General features: G+C 40.0%; 1 protein-coding gene across 2 annotated transcripts in view; it reads left to right on the top strand.

The window, feature by feature from the left end:
- The first annotated feature begins 1,890 nt into the window (after positions 1 to 1,890).
- Positions 1,891 to 10,552, top strand: part of LOC132887036 (collagen alpha-6(VI) chain-like) — a 153,930-nt gene continuing 145,268 nt past the window's right edge. For both annotated transcript variants that reach the window (XM_060922344.1, XM_060922345.1), the window contains exon 1: positions 1,891 to 2,024. The gene's annotated coding sequence lies outside the window, so the exon portion shown is untranslated. The remainder of the gene's footprint in view (positions 2,025 to 10,552) is intronic.

Genomic DNA, 10,552 nt, shown 5'->3' with positions numbered 1-10,552 from the left:
ACTAGCAGAATAAAATAGAATAAAGTTAAAATAAATTTAAAACATGCAGAGAAAAAGATTATAAAAAATGTAAAATATTAATTATTTAACAGAAAGCATCTGAAAACAGCTTGGTCTTTAACCTAGATTTGAAGCTGCCAACAGCAGGAGCATTTTTAATGTCCTCTGGCAGTTGGTTCCATAGCTGTACTGCATAGTAGCTAAAAGCTGCTTCACCACACTTTGTTTTAACAACTGGTTTTAATAGTAAATTTTTCTGTTGCGATCTGGTAGATCTGATTGAGTTAGGCCGCTGCAACATATCAGAGAGGTAATTGGGCCCTGTACCATTTAGAGATTTGTACACCAGCAGCAATGCTTTAAAGTCAATTCTGTAGCTTACTGGAAGCCAGTGAAGGGACCTTAGAATTGGAGTAATGTGCTCTGTTCTTTTTGTTCGTGTGAGAACCCTCGCCGCTGCATTTTGAACCAGCTGAAGTCGTTTAATGGTCTTTTTTGGCAGGCCTGTGAAAAGGCCATTGCAGTAATCAACCCTACTAGAGATGAAGGCATGTATTAGTTTTTCCAGATCATGTTTTGACATAAGTCCTCTTAGTTTGGAAATGTTTTTTAGGTGATAAAATGCCGTTTTAGTGATTGCTTTCATGTGACTGTCAAAGTTTAGCTCGCTGTCAATGAAAACACCAAGATTTTTAACCATTTCTTTAGTTTTAATCCCTTTTGTGTCAAGAATAGTGGTAATCCTGAGTCTTTCATCTTTTTTTCCAAATAGAATTATTTCTGTTTTATCTGTGTTCAGCTGAAGAAAATTTTGTGACATCCAGCTATTGATTTGATCGATACACTGGTAGAGACATTCAAGGGGGGCATAATCATTTGGTGATAGAGCAAAATAAATTTGGGTATCATCTGCATAGCAGTGATACAAAATTGAATTTTTATTGATAATTTGCCCAAGTGGGAGCATATAAAGGTTGAAAAGTAATGGTCCAAGAATCGACCCCTGGGGGACACCACAGGTCAAGGGCATTGACGTTGAGGAACAATTTCCCAGGGTAACAAAGAAGCTTCTATATTTTAAGTATGATTTTAACCAATTGATAACTTTACCAGTCAATCCAACCCAGTGTTCAAGTCGATATAGCAGTATGTTGTGATCAACAGTATCAAAAGCTGCACTGAGGTCCAGTAATACCAGGACCGATGTTTTGCCTGCATCAGTATTAAGACGTATGTCATTTATAACTTTAATCAGTGCTGTTTCAGTGCTATGATTGGCACGAAATCCTGACTGAAAATTATCAAAACGGCTGTTTGATATCAAGAAGGCAGTTAATTGATTGAAGACAATTTTTTCCAGGATTTTCCCGATAAATGGTAGATTTGATATTGGCCTGTAATTATTTAACACTGAAGGATCCAGATTATTTTTTTTAAGAAGGGGCTTTACAACAGCTTTTTTTAGGGACACAGGAACAACACCAGTCTCCAAGGATGTATTTATAATTTGAAGCACATCTGTAATTATAAGATGAAGAACAGACTTAAAAAAGTTGGTGGGCAGAATGTCCAGTTCAGATGTTGAGGAACTGAGATTTTGTACAGTTTTTTCAAGACTTGCATTGATTATGTTTATGATTATAATATGATTATGATATGTATTGATTATGTTTATGATTATGACTGATTATGATATTGTGCATATACCTGAGGTTTTATAAAGCATGGTTGGTTAAATAAAAAAAGGACTTGAAGTTGTGCATGGGGAAAAAGCTGCATTCTATAATATGCGTAGCCTTACAGTATTAGGTGTAAACGTGTGTTAGAGGAGGGAGGCGTGGCTCAAGAGCTCCCTAGACTCCTGCTCCATGTTTCTGCTCCATACATTCATGCATGGAATCCATATGCGCGCGGTTCGCGCCTGCGCTGTATTTCCTTTTCTTATTTTGAAAATCACAATTAGCATATTTGACTGTGAACGACAATCTGAAGACCATTAGCTTCAGTGACATCGAACTTTTGAGGTGAGCAGCTTTTCACAAACATTCCCTAAGCCACGGTAAAGGGAACAATAGTAGTCTCTAGTTGCGGTATGCGATTTAATTTATCTTTATACTTTAATTTACCTTTATGCTTTTTCAGTAAAGCATAAAGTTGGTCGTGTTTATTGCATAATGTACAGCTGCAGGGTATAAACTCGTGTTTTTAATGTCAAGCCTTTATTCCCTTTTTTCCTTTTTATTTTCTAATTAATTTTAATTCATTTATTAATTTATTTTTGGCTTATAGCATTGAAAGTGATGCAGTAAATTTCTGCAACAAAATTACAATGCACTCATTTGAACATAAAAGTGAGAGGTAGACAGTTTTATGACTGGGGAAAAAAGGGGGGGGGGGGGGGGGTTAAAAAAAAGTAGGCTATTAAGTCTTTTGAGTGGGACCATCAGGGAAACATCTGCACCTTTAATATGTATTTTTTGTTGTTTTTAGAAAATTTAATGTGGTGTAACTTTAAATACCTTTAAGACTAAAGCTTTAGAGTTACCCAGGTAGTAGTAATAATAATAATAATAATAAGACAAGGCAAGTTTATTTATATAGCACATTTCATACACAGTGGCAGTTCAATGTGCTTTACAGAAGTAAAAGCAAAACAGTAAACAATAGAAAATAAAATTACATAAAATAAATGGGGAAGAAGAGAGACAAAAATAAGAATTAAACAATAGTAGAAATAAAATAATAAAATGAAGTAAAAGTTCAGTAAAAAACAGCAGAATAAAATAGAATAAAAGTTAAGTAAAGTTTAAAACATGCAGAGACTGTAAAAGTTAAGAAAGTTTAAAACATGTAAAGATGACAATATTAATCAGTTAGCAGAAAGCATCTGAAAACAGCTTGGTCTTTAGTCTAGATTTGAAGCTGCCAACAGCAGGAGCAATAATAATAAGTTACATTTATATAGTACCTTTTACAATCCCAAGGTCACTTTACAATGGTGGGGGGCAGACTATGCAGTAGTACATTATATTTCATTACAGGTATTTATCAGACACTCTTATCCAGAGCGATGTACAAGTTCAACAGTTTTTACCTAATCAGTAAAAGAATAAGAGAAATGTTGATAGAAGAGAAAGAAGAGCAATCACAGAGAGATTGAGGAAGAGAATTCCACAGTTTGGGGACCATGGCACTTCCAAGGTGAAAAGTCTGGTGCATGGGAAAGTCTATTGCTTGATGACCTGAGAGAGTGTTAGGGGAATAAGGGGTCAAGAGTTTGCTGAAGTACAGAGGAGCAAGGTTAGGTAGGGCTTTGAAGGTGATCAAGTGGTCCTTAAGGTTGAATTATGGACCTCAAGTTATTTTTAATCATATAAAGTTAAGTTCAAAAGATGTTGTCTTAATAGTCTGCAACTAACAATTTTGGGTTCCCAGAGCATTCCAGGAACTTTTATTTATGCATTTTTTTATGGGAACATTCCTTGAAGTTTTGTTTGCTTGTCCTATGGTTTGACAGGAAATTTTGTTTTGTGTTTTTTTTTTAAATAGATAAATATAATATTAGTTTTTAGTCGCAGGTTTTGCTTTATGGAACTTTTCACCTAATGTTTGTAATGTAAGTCACTTTGGATAACCTTCCTGTTTGATTGTATTAACATTCCTGTTGCAATACAAGAAACCTTGAGAAAACTTTCCAGTTAGATTCTTTGAACATTATAGGAACATTCCTGTAACCACCACAGAAACTAAATAATTTGTTGCATAAATTAATTAATTAAATATTTATTTAATTACTTGTTTATGTATGTACGCATGTATTGCATGTATGTGTAAGGGTAAGGATAAGGCTAAGGCTGGATAAGGATATTTTTATTGTCATTTCAGAACATGTACATGAAACGGAACAAAACAGGGTGTATAAACATAAAATATATAAATAAAACCAAGAAGAAAGCACACAATAAGACATTAAGACAAAATAAATATATAAAATATAAGTGAGCGTGCATAATGATAGGAATAGACTATGAAAATCTAAAAGTTTGACAAAGTGTCCAAGTGAGCCCAAATTTCAGCAATGTCCTGGATGGTTGATATATTTTATTCCTCCACTTGGTTGTAGAATGATCTGCAAAATTGAAAAGACAGACACAATCAGTGAGGCTTGGTAGACAGTTCAGGGCTCAAGTGACAGTTCAAATTCAATTTCAGTAACATCTGGCCAGACTGTCTGGGCCAGACATGATTCGGAATAAAAGAAATGTTGAAACTGACTGCCATGTTATCATAGTTACAAAGAAAGTTTCACACCTCTGGCAACAATAATCACTTACTCTGTTATAAATGGATTTCTTTTTACGTATTTATAATTTGTACTTATATATTGTGCCGTTATTTGTTGATTTTTGTTGTTAATTTACCGATACAAATCGCTTATTTTCAGCACTTTTTTTGTACAAATGTGTCTATTGATTAATCCTTTAAAATAGTCCACAAGAATTGTAATAAACCTATTTAAACCTAGAAGTGTGCTGGTCCATCACTTTACAGTGCCAACTTCTGTGCAGCATTCTGGGAACATTCTTATCTAGTAGTGTGAATAAATACCTGTGGCAGTGAGGGCATCATCGAGCGCTGGTTTGCGAATGGAGAGCGAGGTCAGGGAAGGTGAGTGGCAAAACGATCACATCTGGGTCTAATTAATGTTGGGTTTTTTTGTTTTTTGTGTGTGTACCTTTCAGTGATGACTGAGGGCTGATAAGGGGAGAGAGAGTGAAGAGGAGGCAGTTCTCCTGATCAGAGCGTTCATGTGTGTGCATATGTATCACTCACTCCTTAAGTGCTGAAAAGCAACCAGTTAAATGATAAAACCTTGAAAATAGTAAATAATACCTGTCTGTCTTGTGCTTCAGTGTTCCACATATTCAGGGACTTTTACACTGGTGGTGAAACCCAATACAGGAGGATACTGTTTACTATTTTCCACATTTTAATTGCTTGATAGGTTGCTTTTCAGCACTTAAGGAGTGAGTGACAGACACATGAACACTCTGGTTGGGAGAACTGCCTCCTCTCTGCTCCTCTCCCCTTATCAGCCCTTGGCTGTCACCGAAAGGTGCGTGCGCGTGTACACACGCACACACAGACAGTTAATTAGACCCAGGTGTGATTGTTTTGCCACTCACCAATGTCTTCTGGGAGACCAAAATATCGGCATACATGTTGAAATAATAAGTCAGCAGTTTGGAAGTCTGTGAGGAGGCCAGGTAGTGGAATCAGTCTAAGAGCCTTGGAGAATTTGTCTACTATAACCAAGATGTTGCCTTGTGATGGGGTAGATCAGTGATGAAATCAATGGCCAGGTGAGACCAGGGTCTTTGTGGTACTGGGAGAGGACAGAGCTTTCCAGTGGGCAGAACTCCTTGGTACCTTGGCTTGGGCACATTCAGTGCAGGATAAGATGAAATAATTAATGTAGGTCTGCATGTTCTCCCACCAGTACTTAGTTCATAGCAACTGGCGTGTACGATTACTGCTAGGGTGACCAGTGGCTGGTGATGCATGTGCCCAAGTGATGGGTCTTCCCGTAAGGTTGTTAGGTATGTATAGGAGACCGGGAGGACAGTTCTCAGGAGGAGCTGTTGGTTGAGAGTCCTTTATTTCCTTGTCTAGCTCCCACGAAATTGCTTGGACAAAGCATTCAGGTGCTAGGATGGGATGTGGTTCAGGATTCTGTGGGGAAGAGCTGTGGATCCTAGACAGTGCTTCCGCCTTAGTATTCTTGGTGCCTGGATGGTAAGAAATTGTGAAGTGGAATCATGTAAAAAAAAAAAAACAATACCCATCTGGCTTGACGTGGGTTAAGTCTTCTGGCTGCCTTGAGATAGTTGAGATTTTTATGGTCAGAATGACAAAAGGATGTGTAGGTCCCTCCAACCAGTGCCTCCACTCCTCCAGGGCTAACTTGATGGCTAGCGGTTTCCAATGTCATAGTTTCTTTCTGCTTAAGTAAGTTTCTTAGAAAAGAATGCCACCAGGTGGAGTTTGGGTTTTTCTCCAAAACACTGTGAGAGGACACCCCCACCCCGGTTTCAGAGGTATCTTCCTCCACAATGAATGGTCTAGTTGGGTCGGGATGCTGAAGTATAGGGGCTGTAGTGAAGGCTGTCTTGAGCTTGGTGAAGGCCTCCTCAACTGCTGGTGTCCACTGGAGGCATTGGGACCCTTTTTCAGAAGGGAGGTCAATGGGGCAGCAATGGAACTGAAGTTTCAAATGAAATGGCGATAAAAGTTGGTGAACCCCAAGAAATGTTGGAGTTCCTTGACTCAGGTAGGTACAGGCCAGGAAGTTACTGCAGATACCTTAATTTGGTCCATGCTGACTCCTTCGCCACTGATAATGTACCCCAAGAATGAGATCTGACGCAGGTGAAATTTGCACTTTTTAGCTTTGGCATATAGATGGTTCTCATGCAGGTGTTGGAGTACTGACCTGATGTGCTTCAGATGACTCTTCATCAGGGAGGAATATATCAGGATATTGTCAATGTATGCTACTACATATCTCCCCAACATGTCATGAAGGACATCATTAATCAAGCACTGAAAATACTTGGTGCCGAAGAGAGGCCATAAGGCATGACTTGGTACTCGAAATGGCCAGCAGTAGTACTGAACGCTGTCTTCCATTCATCCCCCTCACAAATTCAGACCAGGTTATAGGCACTGCATAGATCTAATTTCAAAAAGATCTTGGCTGAGCGCAGTTGCTCTAGGGCCAAAGGTACCAAGGGAAGAAGATATGGGTACTTAACTGAAATTTTGGTTAGACCTCTATAATCAATGCAAGGACAAAGACCACCACCCCCCTCTACAAAAATAAACCCTGCAGACGCCGGGGGTCTCATCTATCAGCCACCTTCAATGCAGCCATCAGCATTCTGATTTGGATTCTATTATGATCCATGAGAGGATAAATACTTGATACTCCCTATTAGACAGACAGAACTGATGATGCCTTTCGGACGAGAGGCGAAACGTCTTCAAGACTTTTCAAGCAAGTCCAGTTGCTCTCTTCTACCAACCACAGATTACTATGTACCTGGACGACTGAGTATCTTCACAGATATGAGTTGTAATTAAGAGAGTCCATATTTGTAGTCCGTTTTGAGCTGTCGGTCTCAATGTTGTTACTGAAAATAGTACAGAATATGAAATTTACTCAGCTTGTAGTGTGATATTTGTCAGTCCTCCGCGCTGTGTCACGTGCACCAAAAGGCACACCTCGGGCTGCGCATGCACCAAGTGAGCTCCAGCGCGCGTGCCATGAACAAGGCGCACCTGTTCTCAATTAGTGAACGAAATGTTGGGCTATTTAAGGACTGCGCTGATGCAAGGATGATGCGAAGTATTACACCATGTTCAGTGCACATTACCGAGCCTTGTTTCTCGTGTTTGTGGTTTTCCTGGTTTCTTGACTCCTGTTCCTGTTTCTAGTTCTCGTTTTCGTTTTTGCCTCCAACATTCTGTTTGCGCCTCGATTGATCCTTTGTCTGTTTTCTCGTGTATGACCTTGCCTGCCAATTTGGACTTTTTGCTTTTGTGTGAGTTTGATGCACTCTATGTATAGATCACACTGTATTATAATAAACACTTCTGCACTTACATTCGTCTCTCTCATGCACTTGACAATATTCAGAAAATTTTTTTGTAATTATATAATTATTTATTTACTCTTTCATTTAATAAAGGGCAAAATAAATCTCAAACTATGCTGCAATAAATTGTAAACACATGCACTTTTACTGAGTTAAAACCTTGACTTTGAAATGACTTGGTGGCAACACAAATTGTGTTTCCTATTTTCCTATGAAGTGACATGCATATGTGCCCAAATCCAGAATCCAGGGACACATGTCCGCCCGGGGGCATTTTGAGTTATTGACAGATTCAGAAAGTACAGTTTCTAAGCTTTCCAATGATGCCTTCCATGTGGAGATCTGACAATATTTGAAGAATGTGTGGCCTTTTGAAAGTGTATACCTCTTAAAACAGAAAAGGGAGAAAATCGCCCTCAAAGTTTTCCATCTCAGCTACTCTAGGTGTAGGGCGGGCACATAATGGTGCTCATTTGCATGACATTAAGGAAAGCCCTACCCCCTACTAGCTAGCACGATACTACTTTCATGTAAACAAAGATCACCACGTCAATTTTCCTTCCATGCAAAGTATGCCCAAAACAATTATGAAGTACAAAAATAAGTCCTAAAGTATACTTTAACGTTTTGTGGTTGAAAAGTTACTCACACCGTAAGAAAGAAAGATAGCACGATGATGACACAACTAACACAATGCTAGTTTCATGTAAAGCCTCGGTCACAACCGGCCGTACGTGCTCCTACGGCCGGTCTACATGCAAAAAACGCAAGAAACGCACGGAGGGCGCGTGTGAAACGCACGAGAGCGTGCGTGTGATGTGCTGATTTTCGAGCCGCAGACCGGCCGCAGAGGTTCTTTGTCATGTCAAACAAACTCTACAGGCGCTTACGTTTTTTTCAGGTTGCAAGACAAACTTACGGCCAACGCGCGTCTTTCTCCATGAACAACAACAACAACAAAAAAAACACAGCGATTTGGGAAACGCCAAAAATCACACGGCCAAAAAATCGTACGTCCGGTTGTGACCTAGGCTTAACCAAACCACAACACTCTCTGTTGCAAAAATAACCACACAGCCTTAGATGAATAAACTTACCCCATCAGAAAGAGAAACAGCGCCTTGCACACATCAATGCCTCCGATGGAATGTAATCCTAGCTTCCTTTTGGTTGGGTTTTTTTGCTAGAAATGGTTATCTCTGATGTAAAAACCGTGTGTCTGTTTGCTTCGCGGTGTTTCAGCTCCTCTGTGCTCTGTTTAGCTTGCTCATTCCATAGTGAAATTACATGCCTGTATGCAGCTTAAGTAGCCACGAGCTAAGCTCGTATCATACAGCTGATTCATGAAAAAAAAAACCCAAAAGACTTAAATCATCATGTGAATGGCCCATATGGTAATTTACCCACACCCCCCAGCAGGCTACAGTCCTGACAAAAACGAGACAATTTGCAACAAAAAATGTATGCTTTTCCAACAAAACAATCTATTATCTGAAATACTGATTGCATTCTTCAAGATCTCAACTTGCACATGATGGAAAAAACAAAAATCACAAATTTTGAAAAAAAAATGCTTCTTTTGCAATTATCTCGGATTCGTTTCGGCCGACATGTGTCCCTGGATTCGGTGAGGCGTCACATATGTAGTTTTGTGGTGAAAGCTTATTGAAATATGATCATTGCACATCTTTTATTTCATGATCTGAGGATACTAATTGTTGCAGTTTTGCAATTGGAATGTTTGTTCATTTTTGCTTGATACAAGACTTGAGCGGGCGGCACGGTGGTGTAGTGGTTAGCACTGTCGCCTCACAGCAAGAAGGTCCGGGTTCGAGCCCCGTGGCCGGCGAGGGCCTTTCTGTACAGAGTTTGCATGTTCTCCCCGTGTCCGCGTGGGTTTCCTCCGGGTGCTCCGGTTTCCCCCACAGTCCAAAGACATGCAGGTTAGGTTAACTGGTGACTCTAAATTGACTGTAGGTGTGAATGTGAGTGTGAATGGTTGTCTGTGTCTATGTGTTGGCCCTGTGATGACCTGGCGACTTGTCCAGGGTGTACCCCACCTTTCGCCCGTAGTCAGCTGGGATAGGCTCCAGCTTGCCTGCGGCCCTGTAGAACAGGATAAAGCGGCTAGAGATAATGAGATGAGATGAGACAAGACTTGAGCTGTTCAACAGTCCGTGGTCGCCGTTGTCTGATTCTCCTCTTCATGATGCACCATACATCATGTAGGGTACAGATGTGGACTGGCAGCAGGTCAGTCAAGTGCACACACTCTGTGTCTACAAAGCCATGCTGTTGTAGCCTGTGCAGAATAAGGCCTGGCATTGTCCTGCTGAAATAAGCATGGACTTCCCGGGAAGAGACATTGCCTTTATGAATGTCTCTCTAAAATCCCAATATGTCCCCCAATATGTCAATGGTACCTTCACACACATGCAACTCACCCATGCCATGGGCACTAATGCCCCTCATATTATCAGAGATGCTGGCTTTTGCACATTTCTCTGATAACAAACTGGATGGTTGTGTTCACCTTTTGTACGGAGAAGTCAATGTCTAGTTTTCCCCAAAAATAAGCTGAAATGTGGACTCATCTGAGTACAGCGCACTTTTCCACTTTCTTTCAGTCCATCTGAGAAAAGTTTAGGCCCAGAGAAATCGGTGTTGTTTCTGCATAGAATTGATGAATGGCTTCTTCCTTGCATAATACAGTTTCAGGCTGCATTTCTGGATGCAGTGGTGATCTGTTTTAAGTGACAACAGTTTTCTGAATTACTCCCGATGGCATACTGGGTATGTCAGGGTCTTCTTGTATGTCGCTCTGGATAAAAGTGTCTGCTAAATGCCTATAATGAATTTTGGCACCAAGGAGTGAGCCACGACTCATCCTTGCT

The sequence above is a fragment of the Neoarius graeffei genome, chromosome 5 (genome assembly GCF_027579695.1).
Source record: "Neoarius graeffei isolate fNeoGra1 chromosome 5, fNeoGra1.pri, whole genome shotgun sequence".
Classification (NCBI taxonomy): Eukaryota; Metazoa; Chordata; class Actinopteri; order Siluriformes; family Ariidae; genus Neoarius; species Neoarius graeffei.
This window is presented reverse-complemented; position numbering and strand designations above follow the sequence as displayed.